The 22,944-nt window shown below is 36.9% G+C and overlaps 1 protein-coding gene across 4 annotated transcripts in view; it reads left to right on the forward strand.

Moving 5' to 3' along the window:
• The first annotated feature begins 354 nt into the window (after positions 1 to 354).
• Positions 355 to 22,944, forward strand: part of LOC105221673 (insulin-like receptor) — a 113,537-nt gene continuing 90,947 nt past the window's right edge. The window contains exons 1-2 of one of the 4 annotated variants that reach the window (XM_011198817.3): positions 355 to 2,461; positions 21,385 to 21,754. The gene's annotated coding sequence lies outside the window, so the exon portion shown is untranslated. Of the gene's footprint in view, positions 2,462 to 19,878; positions 20,837 to 20,863; positions 21,019 to 21,384; positions 21,755 to 22,944 lie in introns of those variants that run through there. The other 3 variants (XM_011198821.3, XM_011198816.3, XM_054236164.1) reach the window with 3 other exon arrangements.

Consider the following 22,944-nt stretch of genomic DNA (forward strand, 5'->3'; position numbering starts at 1 on the left):
CGCTGTTCGAATGGACTCGCTATCGACTGAGGGTAGAGTAAGAGCGCACGCCTGAAGAGAAAGCTGTTATGGCCCTAAAATAGCCGGTTTGCCATAAAGCAGATTTTTATACAAAACAACAATGAAAAGACAGTGTGCGCATTGCAAAATCTATTTAGATCAACTAATAGTGGGCATGCAACGTAGGACTGTTGCCATTGTTGTTGTACATAAATAACTTTCAGTTGCATATACAAACACATGCACATACTTTTAAGTGTGTGTGTGTGGTCACAAGTCTCTGCTGCGGCGGCGGTTCACTGCCGACTACTCGCTTGGCGGCGGCGCCACCCTAAATACTCGTAGACTCAGTCTGTTCACGACTTTGCGTATGAAAGGATGTGTGAGAGCGTCACGGACGCGCGCGTACCTACGGATACACCAAAATCAAACAGCAACGAATGTGAAAAAGGAAAAACAGTCAAAAACGGCTAATATTGTGAAATTCAAGAACGCTGTACTTCAATTGTATATACAAAAAAGAACAACAACAAAAGAGTATTAGTAAACAAAAATCTGCGTGAGCAAAGTGCGTGTATTTATGCCTCACATCCATACATACATATGTACATGTGAGAAAAGTGTTAAGGTAAACCAAAGAAGCAACGCGAAACAATGAATGCGTGTTAAACAGTGCTCGAATGTGTAAAAATACGCGCAATTACGCCTAAAACTGTGCAATAATTTTCAATCAAAAAACCTTTCGATCCGAACAAAAAAAACAAAAATTACACTATTGTTTTTCAAAATAAAAAAAAAACTATTTTCGATTGCTCCTATATATTCACACATTTATCCAACAGACAAACGAGCCCCCATTGATTTAGCACAGCATTGAGTGCGCGGACGGCGTGCAAGCAGATAGTAAATTGTAGTGGAATGCACGAAACGAAATACTACGCAGTAGAAAATTTATGCTTGGTTCATATCTACTCAATAAAAGTCCGCAGCAGCACAAATAAAAACACTTGGCCACCAAAACACACCAAACCAGAACCGTGAACGCAGGCGACAACAAGGACAACAACAACAACAGTGCAAATCGAAACGCCAAAGGAGTCCGCATATTTATCAAAGAGATAAGTCCATCCCTTGAAAGATATGTAAAAGAGTACGGTTCTCTTATTTCGCACACAGCGCAGTTCTCTGACGCTGGCAATAATAAATCTGCGTGAAGCAAACTCGTGTTATTATTGTTCTCAATGAAACCATTTAGTGCATAGATAATGGACGATGAATCAAAATAAAGCAGCCAGAAATAACCGCAGACAAAACAACAATTTTACCCAAATTAGAGTAAATGCATGTGTGTGTGTTTAACCTGGCAAATCCAAGTAAAGTGCAAAAAGTGCAAGCAACGAAGAAAGAACTTCAAATTGGTTGAAGAAATACAATACATAGTAAAAGAATAAAACCGATACATATAACAAAGGTCAACGCCAGGTCAGAGTGTGAACGCCTTGTCCTGATTTCTATTCCACTGTATTTATGCTCAAATATTCACTCAAGTCCGTGGCATACTCCGCGAAAGGAAGTGCCTTCCTTTAGTTGTAGTAAATAGAGAATACGTGAGTGAGGCAGGCACTGAAGGCGTCGCCGGGCAAGTAGTTGGAGACGCGGGCCGCGACAGAGCCCCCAACGGCAACTGAGGCCGTAGTGAGCCAAGAGTTAAGAAATCAAGTGAGTGGTACGCTCACGAGCGGAAGCGCAACTTCACTGGCCGGAAGTATACACGAAAATTGCACGAAATTGGAACACGGAAGTTGCCAGTTGTATCGGCGTGGTTCAAGTGGAAGGAGCAAACGAACGACATTGCGGACAATACTATATGCAAGATATTAAAATACATTCACTCCGGTTATTCTTTTAATTTTTACTTCGCATGCGGATTGTGAATTTTCCGTAACGAAAAAATGAGTGAACTGTGAATTTCCTTAAATAAAAACATCGAATAAGTGTGCGTGTGTTTAGATCGCTTCAAATTACGCTTAACAAGCTAGTGTAAAATAGCACAAGTAGAAAATTACTACATACAAATGTAAATCAATGTGAAGTACCCAAAACAAAAAGGTTTTTTGTATATGTATGTATTACGTGTATAGGCAAAAGTGCGCAAAAGAATCGCGTTTTTCAAGCGACAAAAATTAATCTACATACATAATCATAACGAAAGTGTCAGCTTTGTATTTATGAGTGGCGTTGTATTGAGTTAGTTAGTCTAAATGAATTTCCAATCACAATGAGATAAGAAATTTCTACGAAATGCTTTGCTAAACAAACAACATAAAACAACAAAACGTAGAAGAAGAAGTGTGTGTTAAAATAAAGTGCAAAGTACAATGTGTTGATTGCATGAAATTGCAACGGATGCTTACAGCTTATCCAGAAGGATCAATATTTCTGCCAAACAACTTTAAAGAAGGTAAGCTATACTAATATGTAATAAATTTCACTTTGTTTCATATTTATGTAACAGTGAATTAAGCAGAATTCAAGCTTGAAACGAAGCACCGTTTGTAGCTAATCACTCTTTGGTGAAAGTGAAATTCAAAATTTAGCTTGATTAGTTAACACATTATCATTGTCATCCACATTTAGGGATGACCTCCAATAATCTATTATTTATAATGTCCTGATCTCCTCATTTAATCAAAGAAAAAGCTCGTTTTTCAAACACTTGCGCAAAATACACTCAACAGAGGCCAGAGACAATCAAAATCAAATTTTTATTACAACCACGAGTTGGTCCACTACCGCTTTCCGGAGGAGTATCCTGTAAGTACTTCAAATTCTACAAATGGATCACATGATACACCAACTTTTACGGCAGCATAGTCACTGCCGCTACTTAAAGCAACACCAATAGCACTTGTGTGCGTGTTACGAGAATTTACTGTCTATAATTATTGAGACTACTATAATTGTTGCAGAACGTAAACATAAACAAAACAGACAAAAGCAAGTAAACAGGTCTATAGTGTGGAGATGCGAAAATATAAACCCACCCAGGGTGGCGAAAACACTACTACAGAGAATGGAAGAGAGGCCGATAGAGCGCGTGAGAATGCCAATGATTTTGTAAATACAAGCATGAAATACTCAAAAACACATACAGGCTTAGCGTAAGAGTATGTGTTTACAAATAAAATTGGACTCTTTCTCTAGCATCTACTCTTGCTTGCGCAAATTTGGTTGCTCTCGTGAAGTGCTGGTGTTTCTTTTTGGCACAACGGTCAATAAGTCATAGTTTCTCTTAGTACCCCAGTTCTTGCAATCGCATTAATGAAATACTTTCAAATTACTATAATGATGTAGACATCAATTTATACGCGTCTAGTAAAAATAGACTACACCTTTATCTAAAATCTTTACAAATTATGTTCTGTATCTTATGCACATTTTATGAATGTACTATATGTGCTTACGCCTCTACTAAATGCTTATCGTTACACATTGATGTAGTCCGTAGTTGAAATCGGTCACCGACGGCTCCTGATTTCTATTCGAAATTATTCGAAAAACCTTTTTATACAAGTCAAGAGCTGGGATCGAAACATGGGGATGAACTCAAACTTACATGTCATCAACAAGCTTAACTGACTCTGCAACATTTTGCAAGCAACATTCCGGTGTGCTATACGTACCCTCGTATATGGTCGGGGGTGTTGTGAAACTCCCATATGCTCTGCAGAACTTTCATTGAGAATTCATAGTGTCGAGCAAAACTAAAATCCGAATGCGTATGCGTTCATATACACATACAAGCGCTTACAGATACACAGGAAGAATCCATTTGGCAGCGGCGCATCTTGAGAACCACGTGTTTTGCTGTGAGCTTCACGTGCCCCTAGCCACAACGAATGACAGCACTGAGGTTGAAGGTATGGGCCATTAATACACGTTTGTATGTGCGAGAATGCATTTTGCTGGTGCTCCTTGTACCTGTCGTCGCTGTATATATACATATATCGAAGTCTATTGAAATTAAACGTTCATTGAACTGTTGCTTGCATTGATTCCAACTTTACAATAGACACCGTTGAGCATCATTCGTGGGCATTCCACGGTCATTACGGCTACATTGCTGAAGGGCGGTAAATTACCGGGAGTCCCCCCCTCTTCAAAACCACTTAATAAGAGGACGACGATTTCAATGGCTACTAAGCTGGAAAGCCAACAAAATGCTGTTTAAATGTATGCAAATATTATATATTGGGAGCGTTTTGCTTCGTAGCACCTTTGCAATCATAGATTTTATTAAAAAATAGAGATACATTTTAGATAAGTACCATGCAAACCTCTCAAAGCGCCAGCAATTAAATCATGTTTGGAGCGTATTAAAACGCTAGTGATGCTTATTACTTGCGACTCGTTTGTGCACGCACAGCTTCGCTTACTTTGTATGAGTGAACATACATACAAGTTGTGTTTTTAAATTGAGAATCAAAGAGAGAGAAATCACGGCAAAGCTTGATGAAAGTAATAAACCTTCGAACATGCAGACTGGAAAAAAGCGACCTGCTTCGGCAACAGAAGTTGAGGCTAAAGTCTTGTGTCTACGTTGGCGCCGTTAACACAGTTATGCCAGGAATTTTGTAATTGTATTTTTGCATAAAGTAACTGGTCTTTTCCATCTTTACCATTTATACTTGTTACAAAGTTAGAAGTCAACATAATTCTTTCTGTGGAAATAAAAATATGAAAAATGAATTTTTTATAACTAAGCGCTTAAAAACTCTTATTGGACTATTAAATAAATATATGAACAAATTATTGAGCTCTAGGCGACTCTAAAACAGAGCAGCCCTAACAGGTCACGAAACTCTGAAACTCCGCTCTATTTATTTCGCAATTATGAATGTCTAAGCGCGATGTCACTACCGTTCATCCCCCATTAAAATGAATAAATATGACGGAGCGGTGTTTCTTTTTAACATAATATTACACAAGCCTAGTTTTTTATAGGTTTACAACTATTTCGCTGCTGATCTACTTCAGCTCTCCTATGCATATGTAATGCAAATAACGGTAGCGCCATTTGAAGAATGTCAACCGCATCTGAATACACTCATGAAATCGGCCGGTTAAATACGAATTATGGAAGGCAGCAGTCGTTGACAGCTTTTATATGGGCATATGTGCGTTTGGCTTTTGTTTTATAGTAAATAACATCCACGAAAACAAAACAAAAACGCTCGTAAAAATATCGTAAAACTTTTATTACTGACAATGATACGTCAAAGCCACGGAAACTACAAGCAAGTCTGAAACAAAAATTTAAACGATAAATAGAAGTGGAATAAAAAAGTAAAACACGAAAACTAAATAAAAAGCTACTCAACTTAACAAAGCCGAAGTTCGGAGGGAAGGGTCGCTACAATGACTCGCCGCGGTACTAGAACGCCAAATATATGTAAGGCTTGCGTGCATATACCTATGTGCGTACAACAACACAACTGTACAGTGGCTAAAAGTGATCAATGCTAAACCAAACGACCTTTTCGAGCGGCGAATTTGCGGGATTTTACAATGCAATAGTTGGTTTTTTATATTTGATATCGATAAATATTAGAATAAGCATACAAAGCTTCAGAAGACAGTGTGGCGCTTAACAATATTTGTTCGATTCATGTCGTCCAGAAGAATAACTAAATCTTTTATAATTCGCTATTTGCTTTATGTGTTTGTTTAAAAAATAATTAGAAATTTCCCTCCTTTTTTACGAACACAACTGTGTGCCACTGTCTCGTAGCGATGCGTAACACCATTTATGATCACCACTGTTATCACCCTTATGACCTTTGCCCTCTTATGCCGCAACACAATTTCGATCCCTTTACAAGTTTGTCAATGTCATAACTGTGGTTGAGCTGTTTTCGTGCCACGAGTTGGCTATTATTTACAAGCATACATATAAACCGATTATAATAGTGATTATTATTATTATGCTCCTGTCCATGTGCTTCTCAATTTTTTTAATCAATTTAGCATTAAACTTTGCACACTATTCCTTATACATATATCAAAATTGGATGTAAACAATTTTCAAAATTTTTAAGTTAACCTAGTTGGCTGTATATAAGAGACCAAAATTCAAGAAGATATTGAAATCCCTCAGAAGCAAATTCACTAAGTTGAGGTGTGAAATCTTGTTAAATCCTTGCTATCAACAACCTTCAACCAGAGGTTCTATAACTAAATAATGTGTCAAATCCATGCCAATATTTCTTTTAATCGGAAACATAACTACTTACCTACAAAGTACCTAAGTATATACATATCCAAGCCGAATGGTGACTTCTATTGCAGTTTCTGAATTAAAAAAAAACCCAATAGGGCCAGTATTATGACCTGTTGTTATTTCACGAAAGCCACGAATGGTACATTTTGAAATTAAAAACATTTGCATACAACTCCGTACGCACACAAAAGCATACATACATATATACTAGGAATGAACATTTTTTACGAGAATTTTATGAACTATGAAAAAGTGGCAAATGGAAACATGAAGCAAATACCAAAACGCTTATTAGAGCTCGACTGTCGGAGTTAATGGTACCCACATGAGCACAAATGTAATGGAATTGAGAGTGTTCACATGTGTCCCATCACCACCGCACGGCCGCCGCCTTGTCTCTCAAAAGACTCCTTTATCGTCTATTCCCAGTTTTATGCCTAATTGGCAGTAAACAGTTAATAATGTGCATGAAATTTGTTGTCTGGCGACGTGTGACTTCATACGGTGATAATTTCGTTGAAAATTGCTCAAGACGTGTGTAACTTCAAAGAACAATTTATGTTCTAATAATTCAAAAGGCTATACTGAGAGTATTGCATATACATATGCACATGTATGGCGACATACTTATTGGCTTGATGATAGCAATACCTATTTCCCAGGATCAAAAACCACTCAAATCCCACAAACAAAAAGCCGGTCCTCAGTGAGTTTCTTCAATATGTTTTTATCTATATTTCTTTACTCAATATTGTTGGGTTAAATTTATATTCGATTCGCCTACGCTACTTTCCCCAGTATGTATTGGCTTAAGTATATTGTTTTTCTTACTATTTCGGTTTTAGTCAGAAAACTTCTCCGGACTGATTTTATGTTTAATTGGTGGATACCTCCAATTGTGACGAGTTCGCTGCATTTTACTTGTTTTTAACGTTTCATTGGTAAGAAAAAATTGCTTATTCTCTTTAAATAATATACTCATGTTCCGTTATTTCTTATTTTCATCAAATGCACACAAATTAACGTTGATGAGATAATTGAGCAGCTCATGCGACTTATCTTCGCTGATCCAAATTAAAGCTTTATCCTCGCAGTACCATTGCGTATATATGTATATATGGACCTGTGGGATTAGTGTGTTTGGACATACATATACATATATGCACAGCGTTAACGATTGACCATATTTTTCATATGGAGATCTATTAGTAAAACTCTTATCTGAAGGACCTTGCTGTAATACCATATGATAAATCTCCGCAGAGTGGTAAAATACGAATAAAATGTGAACGCAATGCCTTTAGTTTCTATTAAAATATATGTAAGTATAGAAATACCTTTGAACTGAATCAATGTTCTGTCCGTTATTGCACTTCTTGGCTTATAATTTTGCATTTGCGACGCAATTATTACTATTTTTGCTTCTCCTCTACACTGAAATCGACAATATAATACGAAAAGTAAAATCATTTGGAAATTCAGCGCACTTAAGCACACTCTACTCCCCAAATAAATCCTTTGTAGCATTAACAAATCGGTTTTTAGAATATATCTTTTTCTTTTTGCATTTAGTTTCTGGCATGGATCTTCTGATTAGAAAGGCTTCTTGATTGATTTTATACTGAAAATTTGTATAATACTTAACAGCGTAAATTATAATGGATACAACACCCCCTAATCTAATAACCCTAATAATAAATCAATCTAGAATTGTCTACCATATCGAGCAGATTTTTTGATTTTTGGTTTTCCATTTTCTCTGCAAGATAATAGTGTGACATTCCTGGCTTTGTACGTGCGCTTTTCCATGTTTACACAAGCGCTTGACTTGTATATGATCCATTGAACCGTGACCACAACGCCAAGAACAACAAAACAACAATCAAAGAAGACAACAACCAACACCGACAAGTTAAACAAGCGACTAAAGTGTACATATGTACATATACACATTTGTATCTTGCTTGTGCATAGTATAAGAAGAGAACTCAAACCGCAATGCGGAATCTTCACCTTCGAAATTGAAGGCTTGTGCGTTCGCACTCGATTTTGGTTGGGCAGGCCACGCTCGGCAGCAGCGTAAACAGCGTGTTCAACAGTTCATCCGTGGAATTGTGATAAATTTCATGTCACCGCTTTCACACGCTCCCAAAGAGACCCAGCAACACACAAATATAAATATGAATTTCATTGATAGCGCAAGCTGACGCCAAGTTATTGTACGTAAATATGTACATACATGTATGTATGTATGAGGCCACACTCACTTCTTTGACGTATGTAGAGGAAAATCGTATAACAATCAATAAACAGCGATAAATAAAATCGTGTAAAATAGTCTCAAACGTTTTGAGCGCGGCTTGCTTTTATTGTTTCTTTTCACTTTTTATTGCCGAGTCAATGCACTTTGGTTATATTTATTACTTTAAAATTGCTATTTGTGTACATTTCACACCGAGCCGCCTTTCACTGAACTTTTGCTTTGTGTAGTGAAATACTTGTAAAAACTAACTAAAACTTCCCTTAATTTCTAAACCAAACTTATTTAGAACATTCTTAATGATTTGTATTAAGAATGTTAAGACTTAAAGTTTTTTGAATGATCTTCATGCGCATGAGCTGATAGTAGAGAAAGCAAATAGTGATGAGGGAGGGAGGTGAGATATTATTGCAATAATTATGGTAGTACTGCCTACAAATTTATTCTGCTTTAGTTGATTACATAACGATTATTCTTCGAGAGAGTTAGAAACCACCAAGAGAATATTGTGAAATGCATGCTCTGTAGTGGCCTCAGCCACTGAACTGTTAAGGAATATGCGTAAAAGCCTATAGGCATATCCACGCATTGTCCTCATACTCTTACTAAATGCAAAATTAAGGGCAAGAACCCTTGAACAACAAACATGTTTATATGTTTTACAGTTACGAGCAACAGACAACTGGACTGTAGACGATGGTGGACAGTGGAGAGAAGCTCCCACTGTAGTACATCCTGGCGAAAAGTCGAAGAGGCAACAGCCGACTTCGCTTGACGGCCGCGTACCGCTAATGCGTGCGTGCGTATCCAGATATCTATGCACTTACACACGCATACAACGAGACGACGACCAGGCTCTTGTGTACATCCCCCACTTTGAAGTGTACTCTCCCTTCATTTTTTGCCAGGCTTTACACACTTCTGCGTCAAGCCTTTCCTGCCCTTTTGGTGTGTACGTCTGTGTGGCGAGGTGCTGCTGTCTGGTGACCTGAATTTCGAAGCCCCCTCACCCAATTTCTCTGCTAGCTATGTACTTGGAAAATACCACGTGTTCATTGACTCTCAGTTGGGACAATACTGTCTACCTCCATCCCATATCCATTTCGATATTTATCTGGGAAAGTATGTAAGTCTGGGTTGGGTGTAGTGCAGACACTGCACATGTTCACGCAGATATCACAATGGGTTCAGCCCAATTGGATGTTCATACATATTTTCACAGTTAACGAACCATTGTGAAACTTAGAGTTTTTGGTTTCCAACGGAACAGCCCGCGACCTCTTACCTTGTCACAATGTAGATTCTTATGTACTTATTGAAGTAAAAACTCGAGGGTTGAACTCTTAAGAAAAGCAGTAAAGCGTAGCGAGGAGCGTCTTGAGTGGAAGCTACTGTCCAGATTGGCATCAGGCAATACATTCGCTCAAGTGCCTTAATACGCTATTAATTGTGGTCTAATGTACAATTTGTTGATTTCTCGATGCGGTTAACGTTACATATTTAATTTCAAATAAAGTCATAAGCATTAGATAACTAAACCCCTGAATATATTTTATCTCAATATAGTACCCATCTAAACATCTTGGAAAATAGGAAGAAATCGTTCGGAAACTAAAATAGAACCTTCAAGGTTCATTCAATTGAAATCCACTTTATGGCTCTCCAGAAGGGCAGAGAGAGGTCTATTCTGTTATTGAACAGTATTTTTTTAATATGTAAACGAACCTCAACTGCCTGTGGTGATCCGTATCACTAGCCCGCAGTTTTATAGGGGCTGCTGAGCTTGAGCTACCTGCCATCTGATAGTTGAATGAACCAAAAAAAGGCGAACGCCCGAGCGATGAAAACATTAGGACGGCAGAATGGGATGAAACAAAGCCAACATCGCATCGGTGTGCTCACTTCCTCCTTCTGCAACAAGCACAAACCCGTGACAACAAGTGTCAGGGCATGTAGAATCTGTGCCGTTGTTTTGTTGCAGTGTCTCGGTATTATGCATACTTAAAGGATACTGAATATTCGTGGGTTTATGGAAGTACAAGCATTTAAAGAAATATATGTATGTACCTATGTATGTCCATTTGTGGTTCCACTATTGTGTGCATAAATACTCATTCCGAGTTGTTAACGACAGTCCAACAACGTCAGACACAACAACAAGCATCGCGTTACAACTGTTTTACGAGGCGCCTCAGTTCCATTCATTCATACATTTGTCATATTTTACAAATTTTACACATTCCTGCCGCTCGCCTCACACCCTTCCCACATTGTAACGAAGTACGCTTCGGGTTTGGTCGGATCAAAAGAGTAGAGCTGAATTGGGAAGGCAAGGAAATGCACCTCATGCCATTTTTGGCCAAATTGCCGTTGGTTTTACGAGTAGGCCAGCAGAGAGCAATGGAAATCAGAGATTTCTGCACACGAATGCATTCGCTGTTGAATTGAATAGGAAATGTTTGGTGATTCTTGAAAAGAGCAAGAATATATGTATATATTTTGCCAAGAGTACAGGTAGACGCCGACTAGACTAACAGACTTACCAAGTACACACATAACGACTTCTATTTACAGGCTTAATAGTATAAGAATACACGTATTTAATATAAATATGCAGCATTTGGTCTATTGATCATAATCGTCGTGGCTAAGTGCCACTAAAGCGCTTTCTAACATATCCGAAGATTACAAAAAAAAAACTTAAATCTATATACACCGAACACCGGTGTCACCGAACATTTTATCTCGCATCATTATTTATCATCATTATACATCTCGCAATTTATTTATTTAATTTTATTAATATAACAAACAATTCGACCCACATATTCGGCATATATATGGTATAAAGTCCCTTGAAAGTTGGAAACCCTAATATTAGTTATATGGGTGATAGGAAGTTATGTCCCGATTTCACTCTTTTTTGGCACGGAGACATATTATTAGAAGAAACATATTCCCTCTGAATTTCTTCAAAATATCTGAGAGATTTACCTATATCTCCTATAAAAAATTTGTTAGAAGCACTGATGTCTCATATTCGATATATAGGGTTTTGAAAACTTATGGATTTCAACTATATTTAGAAGAGCGATGCCACTTTTTAAATGCAGTATTTCTGCTTCTCTTCCGTTCCGATCCGTTCTAATCTGATATCTTCACTTGTGCTTACATTATATATTGTAAAGTAAACGTAGTAACGAAGTAGGCGTGGTTGTGAACCGATTTTGACTATTATCACAACATATCATTGGGAAGCTAGGAAGATATTATGAACCGAATTTCATTGAAATTGGTCGAGTATACCATTTTGCGTGCAGATCTTCTGTACCATCTTTATAATGAAATTTAAGGTTTCTGGGTTATGTGAACAAAACTATAATACTCTCTTTAGACACTTTGTTGCGAGAGTATAAATACATATATGGTATATATAACTTTTCTTCTACCAATTTATTTAGCAAATTACCAATAAGAGGGTTAGAAATGATTATATTACATATATGAGGATAACCTAGACCTCATGTTAATCGATTAAAACCTCCCCCCGCCTCTTCTTTTCAATCAATCCAAAAACGATGTCCACTTAATCTCAATCAGATAAACTACATTTTTTTAACCAACCCAAATTAATTTTCGATCAAAATCCCTGTATTTATGTGATATGGTCCAGGTATAAAAAATTGTTTACTCGATATCACTAATACGTGATTCGTTTAGCCGGGTCAAGACAAATAAAATTCAACTTTTTTCATATCTATTAACCGTGATTGCCTCTATTGTCCCGATTTTTTTGCACTTACTCAAGCGGAAGTCGATTTTCACTGTTTTCTGATGGATTGCAAAATGAGTTTTTTCTTATATTGCTTCCGATTGTAATTTTTTCCGTTGATAATTCAATTAACTATTAATATCGCATCGTGTTTTTAACTACGTATGGAAAAATGCAATTTTAACCGGAGCGAATAAGTAAATAAACAATTGTACAAGTCTACCAAAATAAGCAATTTTCATTGGCCTCCTGAAAACAACAATAGCGCGCAATCAAACATGGCAGCAACAACAACAACAATAGAATTACAAACAAATATGACGGCCCCAAGAGTCAGCGCCACCATTTTGCGTTGAATGGCAGTGACGGCGCACAAGCAATAAAATGATTAAAACCACACAAACACACACACACAGAAAGTTGTGCGCACAAACACATGCACATTTGGTAGATCTGTATTGGCTTTTGTACAACAAAGACTATAGTTTTGCCTTTATTGCTTCGACTGTTTATGTTTCTTCTTTCTGGCTCTCGATGTTTATTCGCGAGTCGTTTCACATACACATGTACTACTCGTACTACCACTACATACACATATACATATATATATATAATACGTATTTTTGAATATTTTGTATTTGTTGCGAAGTAAATTTAAATTGCGTATATTAAATGTTGAGTGCCTATTTGAAGAACATACCCACAAATGATATGTACATATCTTTGCACTGATAGTCATACATACATATGTTCTCCCTCTTAATTCTTCATTTACATATGTACGTATATGGTTTGGTAATCCGAATTAACGGGGGTCCACTGTCCAGTCGCTAGTTAAATTTATGTGCTCTCTCTATCTTCTGTTAGAGTGTTGCCGGATTGTCAAATTTAAATTTTTTTTAAATAAGTTGAAATGATATGAAATGTTTGGAATCCAAAGACATTTCGAAGTTTTAATATAAACATAATTTGAATTGTGTAAACAAATTCGTTTAAAGAGGTCTGAACAACAACGTCCTTAACGAAAGTTGCAAAATGAAAATGAAATGAAAACGAATCTTGTGATCGCATAATTTGTGAAGAAATGACCTTCCTCATGCGCAATGGGGTATCATCGAGGTCCGCGTTCATATCGGTTCAAAGGGAACATTGTGACGGAGTACATTAATGCACGCCATATGTATATCTCAGGCGCAACTCATTCAAAATAAAGTAAAAAGTGTTGAGGCTAAAATTCTCGCTATGTAGCACATATGTAAATATTTGATCTAGTGTAAATTTGACTACTTCAGGTCGCATAATCTCCAAATCCATTAGATGTCATTGCGATTGTATGTAAAGTTAATTTCAATTAATTAAAATAATAAATAAATAATCGAACTGCATATTTTTATACTCGCATGCGCTTAAATACGCTCTAAAAGTGCACAGATATTCCGGATTCAACATGCATATATTCACATCACACCATGTACGCCAACGAATCTTATAAAAGGCAACAACCTCTCCCAAATTCATAGACAATGCGGCATTGCAGGCCATTACCATTTTGTTTTGATCACTGTTGTAATTTTTGCCGCCACTTGACGAGTACGAGTACACACCACGGGAATTTCCATTCAGTTGCAACGCCTCGCATTCGTCTGGTTGTGTTGCCTCTTGCTGCCGTGCCTTGGCGCACATTCCACAAACAACGCATTCATGCAACAAATACACACATATATGCGCGCGTCTGTGTGTCTTCATGTGTGCGTCGTCGTACAGCGCCAGACCGAAATCTTGATTTACGAGGTGCGAGAAAGCCGGTTCCAACGATTTCGAATAACCGACGCCGAGTGAAGTCAAAACAAGCGCATTCGACACGCACACATTGTGGTCCGACTGCCGCTGTTGCTGTCGCTGTATTGGTAGTGGGTCAGGGAGAGTCTGCTCTCTTCTACTTTCGGCTGTTCCGCTGAAGCCAGTGCGACACAATGGCGCTGTAGTAAATCAACTCGTGAGAGAGCGCGTGCGAATGTGTGCGAGTGTGCGACAGTTCGAATTCGAAAAGGTGGTGCGGTGTGGTGTGTGTGTTCGTACAATGCGCAGCTTGTTGTTATTATCCGGTATTTTGTCTCACATCGTCATTTGTTTTTCTTATTTCATCATTTCCGCTTTATGAAGCTGATTCGCATTTTACGTTCAACGGCCCGCCGCCGTCACAGCCACTCGCTTGATAGCTTGTTAATTGTATTTCCTTTTGTGCGCCTGTTTGTTTATCAGAATTTAGTAATTGGTTGTTTTGTTTTCTAGACGATCCACTTCGGCGTATATTTACGACTTTGCAATTGCCCACAGGTTTGCCGAAGGCCGCTACATACATACATATGTACTTTAGTAATATGCTCATAATATTTGAAAATACTCAATATTAACGAATATCAAGCGAACAAATGTAAATAAATCGATCGAATTTCAGCGTAAAAATACACTTTTGAACCAACTTAAATTGGATTGGATTAAATCACCGAACAAACATGCAGAGCTTGAATTTATTTTACTACCACAAATGCTCTTCCATTCGTATGAATGTGTAAGCTCTCAAAATATTTGACATTCTCTTAACTTTTTGTTCTCTTTGTCTTCATTCTGCTTTATTCCTTTTCATTTTCATTTATGTATGTAACTATCAGTTCGTTTCGGGCGCATACCACTGACATATTGATTATTCTCTTTGCTTGCCCAATCCCACTCTCCCAACCCAATTAATTAGCGCCCATTTGTACACATCGTTTACTTACCATGTGCATGTGAAAGTACGAAAAAATTCCGCTGCCAATACTATCGGCTTGTTTCGCCGTTGACGCCATGCTCGCTTCTTTCGTCTTCATTCATCTTCATGCTTTTTCTGACTTTTTCGTAATACATTCACCGATGACTGGGCTCACTCATTTTGTACGAGGCGCAACTTCTCAGCCTCTCCTCCTGCTCTTTGCACTCATTTATCTGGAATAGCGGTCTCGTCATCAGTTCGATTTGCTTGATTTATTTGTGGCAGTTGTGGAAACACTTTTTTCTCGGTGTGACTGTGTTTTTATACGCCTTTTGGGGTCAACGCCATCTTGAGGGTTGTTTTCGTTCATGTTTTGCTCACTGCACAGTCGAAATCGTTGCAGTTCGTATGTGTGTGTACAAGCTAAATGTACATGTGTATATTTTGCCTCGCGTTGCGCAGTCTGTCCCTTTAGCGTTAGCATTGTACATTTTCGGCACTTTTCGGGGAAACAGTCAACATCTGCATTCAAAACTTGTTTCTGGAAATGTTTGAGTGTGTGTGTGTAGGCACGGTGTGCATTCCATCTCCGTTGCGGCATTCATCTGCTTACTGTCTCTCCACATTCTTTAACCATGTTTCCACACATTTTATGTGCTCTTTATTGTGCTGTTTGTTTTTGTGCATTTTCAATTTATTTCTCGTTACTTTGGTTAACTGTTCTAGATTTTCAAAATGTCAAGATTTTCCCTCAAACATTCAAATCAACACAGGCATTTTTCGTATGGGTCCATGTTGGTATACATACATATATATTTTCGCGGTTGATTCACTTACTTCTCTCTCTCTCCTACTTTTATTTCAGGTCTTTAATCCATTAAGTCAATTATTCTACTATCCACTCAATCTAACAACCCACAAATATCAGGTATCGTCTTGAGAATAATTAGATTACTACTCCTACTGGATGGGAAACCATTAGAGAAACTGCAGAAAACGAAAGGAAATGTACTTCTCCAATATAGAAGATGTTGTTCTCGAATCGCATTCTAATATATATAAGTATGTAGCTCTCTAAAAAATCTAATTCGAATTGGTAAATGTTTTTCAGTTCAGACAAACAATTCTTGTTTAAATACATATGTATTTACACGAATCTTTAATAATTGAGTTATGTGACCAGTCTTCAATAGGTTTCTGTTGTAATTCTCTAATATTACTGATAATATTGTAATTTAAAGACTAGTTTGAAACTCCCACTAAAGTACTAATCAAATAAGATTCTGTAACGTTCGAGTTAGAAAACACTGTCCTTACATGACTCTCAGACCTTTGTCTATTTTTGGAAACATAAAACTTGTTGGAATGAAAGTATGAGAATAAACATATTACACTCAGTAGTGTGCATCCTTCACACCATAAACGAACATACTGCAACTGGCGTACGAGTACAGTAGGTGCAATCCGCATACGTAAGGGTTTCGTTAACTACAATATAGGCAGTTAGCATCTCCAAAATATTCGTACAACCCGTATCTGCACCGTGGAGTAAGGCCGTCGTCGGCAGGTACCCACGTTAATCCCACCGGACGTTGTCCCTATCTACTATCTAGCGAAACCCGTATCTGCATGAACGCTGCATTTTCTGGGGTAGGTCAGTGTTGTCTTTGGATTGAAATCGAAAAATAAGCGTTGTGACAATAAGCCATTAAGGGTTCTTTACACATACATATATATGTATATATGTACGTATGTATGAAAGTAAAGATATATACAGTTAGGCAATGCATGTACACATATAAATAAGAAGATATTCACAAACAAATATATAACTATTTCAATTAATTCTACACACATACATACATATGTACATGGTCGGGAAAAATATTTGCGACTGAAACTGAGCCTCTTACTGACCGTTCTTCACCTGTAACCATTTTTATACTCTCGCAACAAAGTTGCTAAGAGAGAGTATTAGAGTTTTGTTCACATAACGGTTGTTTGTAACATCTAAAACTAAAAGAGTTAGATATAGAGTAATATATACCAAAAAGATCAGTGTGACGAGTAGATTTGCAATCCGGATGTCTGTCCGTCCGTCCGTCAAATAGTTGAAATCGGATAATAACCACGCCCACCTCCCATACAAAGGTTAGGTTGAAAATTACTAAAAGTGGCTTAACTCACTGACGAAAAACGTCAGAAACACTAAATTTCCCAGAAATAATAACAGAAAGAAGCTGCACTCAGATTTTTTTACAAAATAAAAAATGGGCGTGGCATCGTCCACTTATGGGTCAAAAACCATATCTCAGGAACTACACGACAGATTTCAATGAAATTCGGTATATAATATTTTCTTGACACCCTGATAACACGGATAAAAAATGGGCGAAATTGGTTCACAACCACGACTACTTTCCTTATAACTCAATTTTGAATTCCATCTGATTCCTTCACTTTATAATTTATACATTGAACCAATGAAGATAGCGGAATAAAACTTTATACAAATACTGTACAATATATGATCTGTGTATATACTGCATAGTATATGATCTGTGGCATCATATACCTAATATTAAGGGTTTCAAACTTTCAATGGACTTTATACTTTATATGTATATGCCGAATATGTGAGTCACACAATTATCTTAAAAAAAATATAGCAATAAATTGAAAGAGTATAAAATGTGCGGTTCCACCCGAACTTAGCCTTTCATAATCTGTCTTACTTACTTACTTACTTGTTATTAATTGTAATTGTACATAGTTCATTTAAAATTTTGATATTTATTTTTGCCCGATACCGTGTATATGGAAAAATATGCAATAATATTTTGGCGCAAAATATCTAAATTATAAGACATTTCAGTAGCCGTTTCAAAAGTTCAGCTCTTTTAGGCAAATGAGCGAAACATTCATCCACGTGGTTTGCTCATTAGCTTTCCATGGTGTTACTGTCGAAATATTATTGTATCATTGTTAATTGTCTATATGTTGTAGGCATATTTCAACGTTGCAATAATAGAAACAACTGAACAGCCAATTCCAGTATATATGTATGTATGTACATGGTTGTTGACGGAAAGTGTCGGACAGTGGCAGTTGCGGGTGACAGTAGCCCAATAAGTGGCCACAAGCACGCTGTGTGGCGCCAATAATGCTAAATCGCATTAACTTGGCGTCAAAAATCCACCTAAGGCAGTCTAGTTGCCGACGTCCCAAGAGCGTCAATATACCACTAAACCATAAATACTGGTATATGTTCGCATATGCAATTTTACTTAGTTTTGTAAAACCACGCAAAAGGTAATAGATTACATCCTATTCCTCGGCTAAAACACCAAGTTAGTTGGCAAATATAACAGTCTACAATCTACAGCCTTTTACCAATTATTGAACGATTGAATTTCAGAAAACCAATGGTTTTGCGACATAATCGAGCACTTCGAGTACTTATAACTGGTGAGTCACCAATATCAGTCGCTTACATGGGCCAAAGATAGTCCACTGACTAGTTTGACTTGTGGTTCATAGTAATTGTAAAGTAGTTTATATCTAGTTAGTTTGACTACTGGCCTTATTGTGGGCCTATATGCATATGCATATGTGCATACATGAGTGACTGCGGTGACATTGGATACCAGAAAATTTGTAAAATATGTTACTAATTTATAACACACATTCGCACAAATGTATGTAGTGTGTACAGACATTGTAATTGCTTACAATAAGAGCCGTGCGCTTTGCAAACAAGCTAAGCGCCATCCACTCTCCAACACCCCCCACTTCACTTTGACACGCTTTTATATTCAGTTCATATGCGCATATTTGTGGCGGGTACTCAACACGGTCACCACAGTCAGTGAAATAGCTCTGAAGTGTGTGATCGACAAGTTTATTTTATCATTTTCTTGAACAACAAATTAGCTGTTTCTAAAAATGCGACGATCTGATTGTAAAAAGATTTTTATAGTGACACAATTGGGCAGAATACTAGTCTAGAAATAAAGGTGTCTGTGGGCATTAATATTAATATAGCTTCGCGATACATATCATCCATGGCGATCTTGACCTATGTTAGCTTTTAAGCTCTCCTCAAGCTCACTCAATGCTGGGATTAATTCTTAACTTTTGATTTTCAATTATTAATGCAAAATGATTGCGATGGAGGTAAAGTCGAGTTTTCTGTACTATATGCATATATTAGGTAAATACTTTGACAAAACAAAAACAAATTATTTGATTTCAAATTTGGTGGAAACATATAGCATGTGTCGGACGTCTTGCTTAGACGTTTTGCCAATTTGTGGTATTCAAAGAATTTATCCAAACGCGTTTTATAGCTTCAGTTAAGGCGAGCTTTAAAATTGCTAAACTGGCAACTCTATTGTTGTCAATGATAATTCCCGCCTTGTCTGTCTCATTAATGTTGCTTTTGTATTGCGCTTTTTATGTTCTGCTTCTGTGAGCTACATATGTACGGTGAATCGTCCTCTCTTATGAGTTACATAAAGACATTCGTATAATATAAGTAGGCACCTGGCATGAGCGGGCAATCTCTAGCGATCGGCGCTACACGACCGTGCTCAAATTATGTGCGCTACATACTCGCATATATGTATGTTTGTATGTATGTGCGTTGGCTCCTTTCTCTGGCTACAGATAATATATTGCCCACAGTTGGTTTTTGGCTGTGTTTGTTTTGCGCTTTTCGCTTTTTATTTCAACTCTCAATTTGCTGTTTTGCCGATTGCGGTGATATTTGCCAGCATAGCGAGTGAGCGCCAACGAGGGGGACCTTCGCAGCTTTGTGCTTTAAGTATATGAATTTAGTCGTTACTTCACTTTCGTCGCGTATGTGTTGATCAAAGCGAATTCTTTTGTGAGTGTCAGGAATGCGCATGCGCTTTCGATTCATGCGAATACACACTTGCGTACGTACGTACATATGGTACTCGCACATTACGCATTTCAGCGCAGGCTTGCTCCTCTTAATTGCGATCTGGGCACTATCAGTAGTCAAACTTAAATTAAAGCAACGGAAATTCCAAAGTGAGAAATTAAAACCGAAAATGAAATTTAAATCGAGAGATATATGTATGAATATGTATCTGTGTACATATGTATATCTAAGTGAAGTGATTATCGGCTGAGAATTAGCATCAAGAATTATGCTTTTTCACCTCGCGTAATTAATTAGTTGTGCTCTCAATACTAAATATCATAAGTGCCTAAAACGAAAGAAACTGTGTTATATAGCAGCTCATTCTTTCTATACCTGTGACGTCACTTGTTTATTTATTTAATTTTTTTTCACGAGTTCGCCGTCGACATAATTGAAGCGCGTGTGACAAACAACAATAAAGTACCGTAAAAAACCGCACGAAGACGGAAAAAACGCCAAGACGACGGAAACGATGTTTCAGAGATAAAATAAGAGAGATAAATAAAAATATAACAACATATAAATGTGCGACGAATGCATAGTTCGGCTCGGCAGTGTAAACACGAAGACTAATAAAATAAGCACACACACAAGTGGGCGGACTTACACATGTATACATAAATGTAATAAAGTTTAAATAAAGCAAATTGGAATCAAATACGAAAAAATAAATAAATAAATTTAGTGCGAAAATCAAAAGAAATTTTCCATTTGTTATTCATATTTAAATTTGTTGTGATGCTAACACGACCGTAAAACAGTGAAATGGAAAGTGCCGGGAGGTGAAACTTGCAGTGCTAAATGCAATAAAGAATAAAAAGGTATTTAAAACACAACAACAGCAACACACACTCACACACATGTATTTGTTTACATATACACACGTGTACGTGTACGGAAAGTCGCTATATAAATAAGTGAAATTTATAATGTTGTACATTTGATTTCAACTATTTCTTGATTATTGGCCATATTTTACAGGCGACTACTCTCAATGAAAAATGTACGCAATCGTCCCTACATACCAAAGTAGGCATGGTTCATTAAACACACATTCGTTTCACAAAAAAAAAATAAATTATTCCATTTTGTGGAAAAGCAGACCATAACTTTTCCTAGCACCACAACGATAAGCATTCGGCAAATAATAGGAAATATAGGAAAAATATAGGAATGAACTTAGCATAAGCAAATCCAATACTAGAATTTTAACATTTTTTTAAATTAAGTTTTCCAGACAGTTCTTATAAATTTCTGGAGTTTATATGTAATATTTGCCTCCACACCACAACTTAGTTCCTCCTAACTTGTTTAACATGAAATCTATTCAAGCATATTTAATAACCCTGTTTTCTTTCTTTCTTTTCAGCCCGTTTTCATTGTCAAATGTACCGATCGTGCATAGAATTAAAGGCTTCAAAAGCTTCAAAGTGAAAAAGTGTTATAATTCAAAGTTATGTTGAAAAAATCAAAATACAAGTACTCAAGAAGAGAAAACAAAAGTTAAGAAGAGTTCAAAATTAAAACAAAAAAGAAGCAAAAATTTGAAAATACATAAATCAGTGATTTCGTAGTGCTTTGTGAGTATTTATCCAAGAAAAAAGTCGAATAGCTCTGAAGTGTGTTACAAATCGAAATAAAAATTGTTCCTAATAGAAAATTGTTCAACGATAGCAACATAATCTAAAGACAACTCCGAACAGGAGACAGGATATGGGCTAACAATACTGCGTAAAAAGGTACAAAATCAATGAAATATATCTTTCTTATTGCTATGTCTCCTATATCGACGAAGTCTTAAGAACATATAATGAACATTTCAGTCAAGGCATTATGGATATTATATCCGATCAATTTATTTACCAAATATGAGCACCACTTTACATGATTTTGGTGTTTTAAGTAGCACCTCTAAAACATCTGACTTGATTGCCTATATTACCTATATATCGTCCGCATTAAGGGAATAAATGAGCAGAGTGCCAAAATTAAATTTGAATAATGTAAATTTAATTGACCAGCAAATCTTAAATGTAATGTAATGTGTAGTGGGTGTGTATAATAAATGTGGCATTAAGTTACATTTACATATACGAGGGCTGCTATATATATTTCTGGCCTAATAATGAAAATAGGAATATTTATCAACGAAAATGGTTTTATTGTTTTTCAAAATATTCACCATCAAGATTTATACACTTTTGCATGCGCTCAAACCAATTTTCGAAGCACATTTTTTGAGTCTTTTTTTGAGCGATTGTCAAATTGTGCAGGATCCAACGAGAACAAACCTTTTTTACGGCCAGGTGTTCATGCAATATCGAATGTATGCTGGTGGGAGAAATGCATAGGCATGCCTCAATGCCTGAAGGTATGTTACATGACGGTCTTGCATTATCAGTTCACGTACGGCATCGATGTTTTCTGGCACAACGGCTGTTTTTGGACGACCTTCACGGAATTCGTCTTTGAGAGAGCGTCGGCCACGATTGAATTTGTTGTACCAGTTTTTCACAGTACTATAGGATGATGCTTCATAGCCATACAAAGATTTTAGTTCATCGATGCACTCTTGTCGAAAGTTGTGAAAAATGATCGCACGAAAATGTTCACGAGTTAATTCCATTTTTGGCCGAGATTAATTTTTTAATTCCCTGTAAATAAAACAATTCACGATTAAATGAAAAAACGTTCTGAGTGATGTTATGCTAAAAAATGTCAAACTTTCCAATGGAAATGTCAGATTGCACCTGGCAACACTTAGTATATATATATAGCAGCCCTCGTACATATTCATAAGCACCTGAATGTTTACGACAGGGTGTGCATTTAGTAGAGGGGTCTCAATGCTGCAATTATAATTGCGATCAAACACCGACGTGAAATTACTACTATGCCCATTAATTTCATTTAGACGCTTCGTCATGGA

This window comes from Zeugodacus cucurbitae, chromosome 2, assembly GCF_028554725.1.
Source record: "Zeugodacus cucurbitae isolate PBARC_wt_2022May chromosome 2, idZeuCucr1.2, whole genome shotgun sequence".
NCBI lineage: Eukaryota > Metazoa > Arthropoda > Insecta > Diptera > Tephritidae > Zeugodacus > Zeugodacus cucurbitae.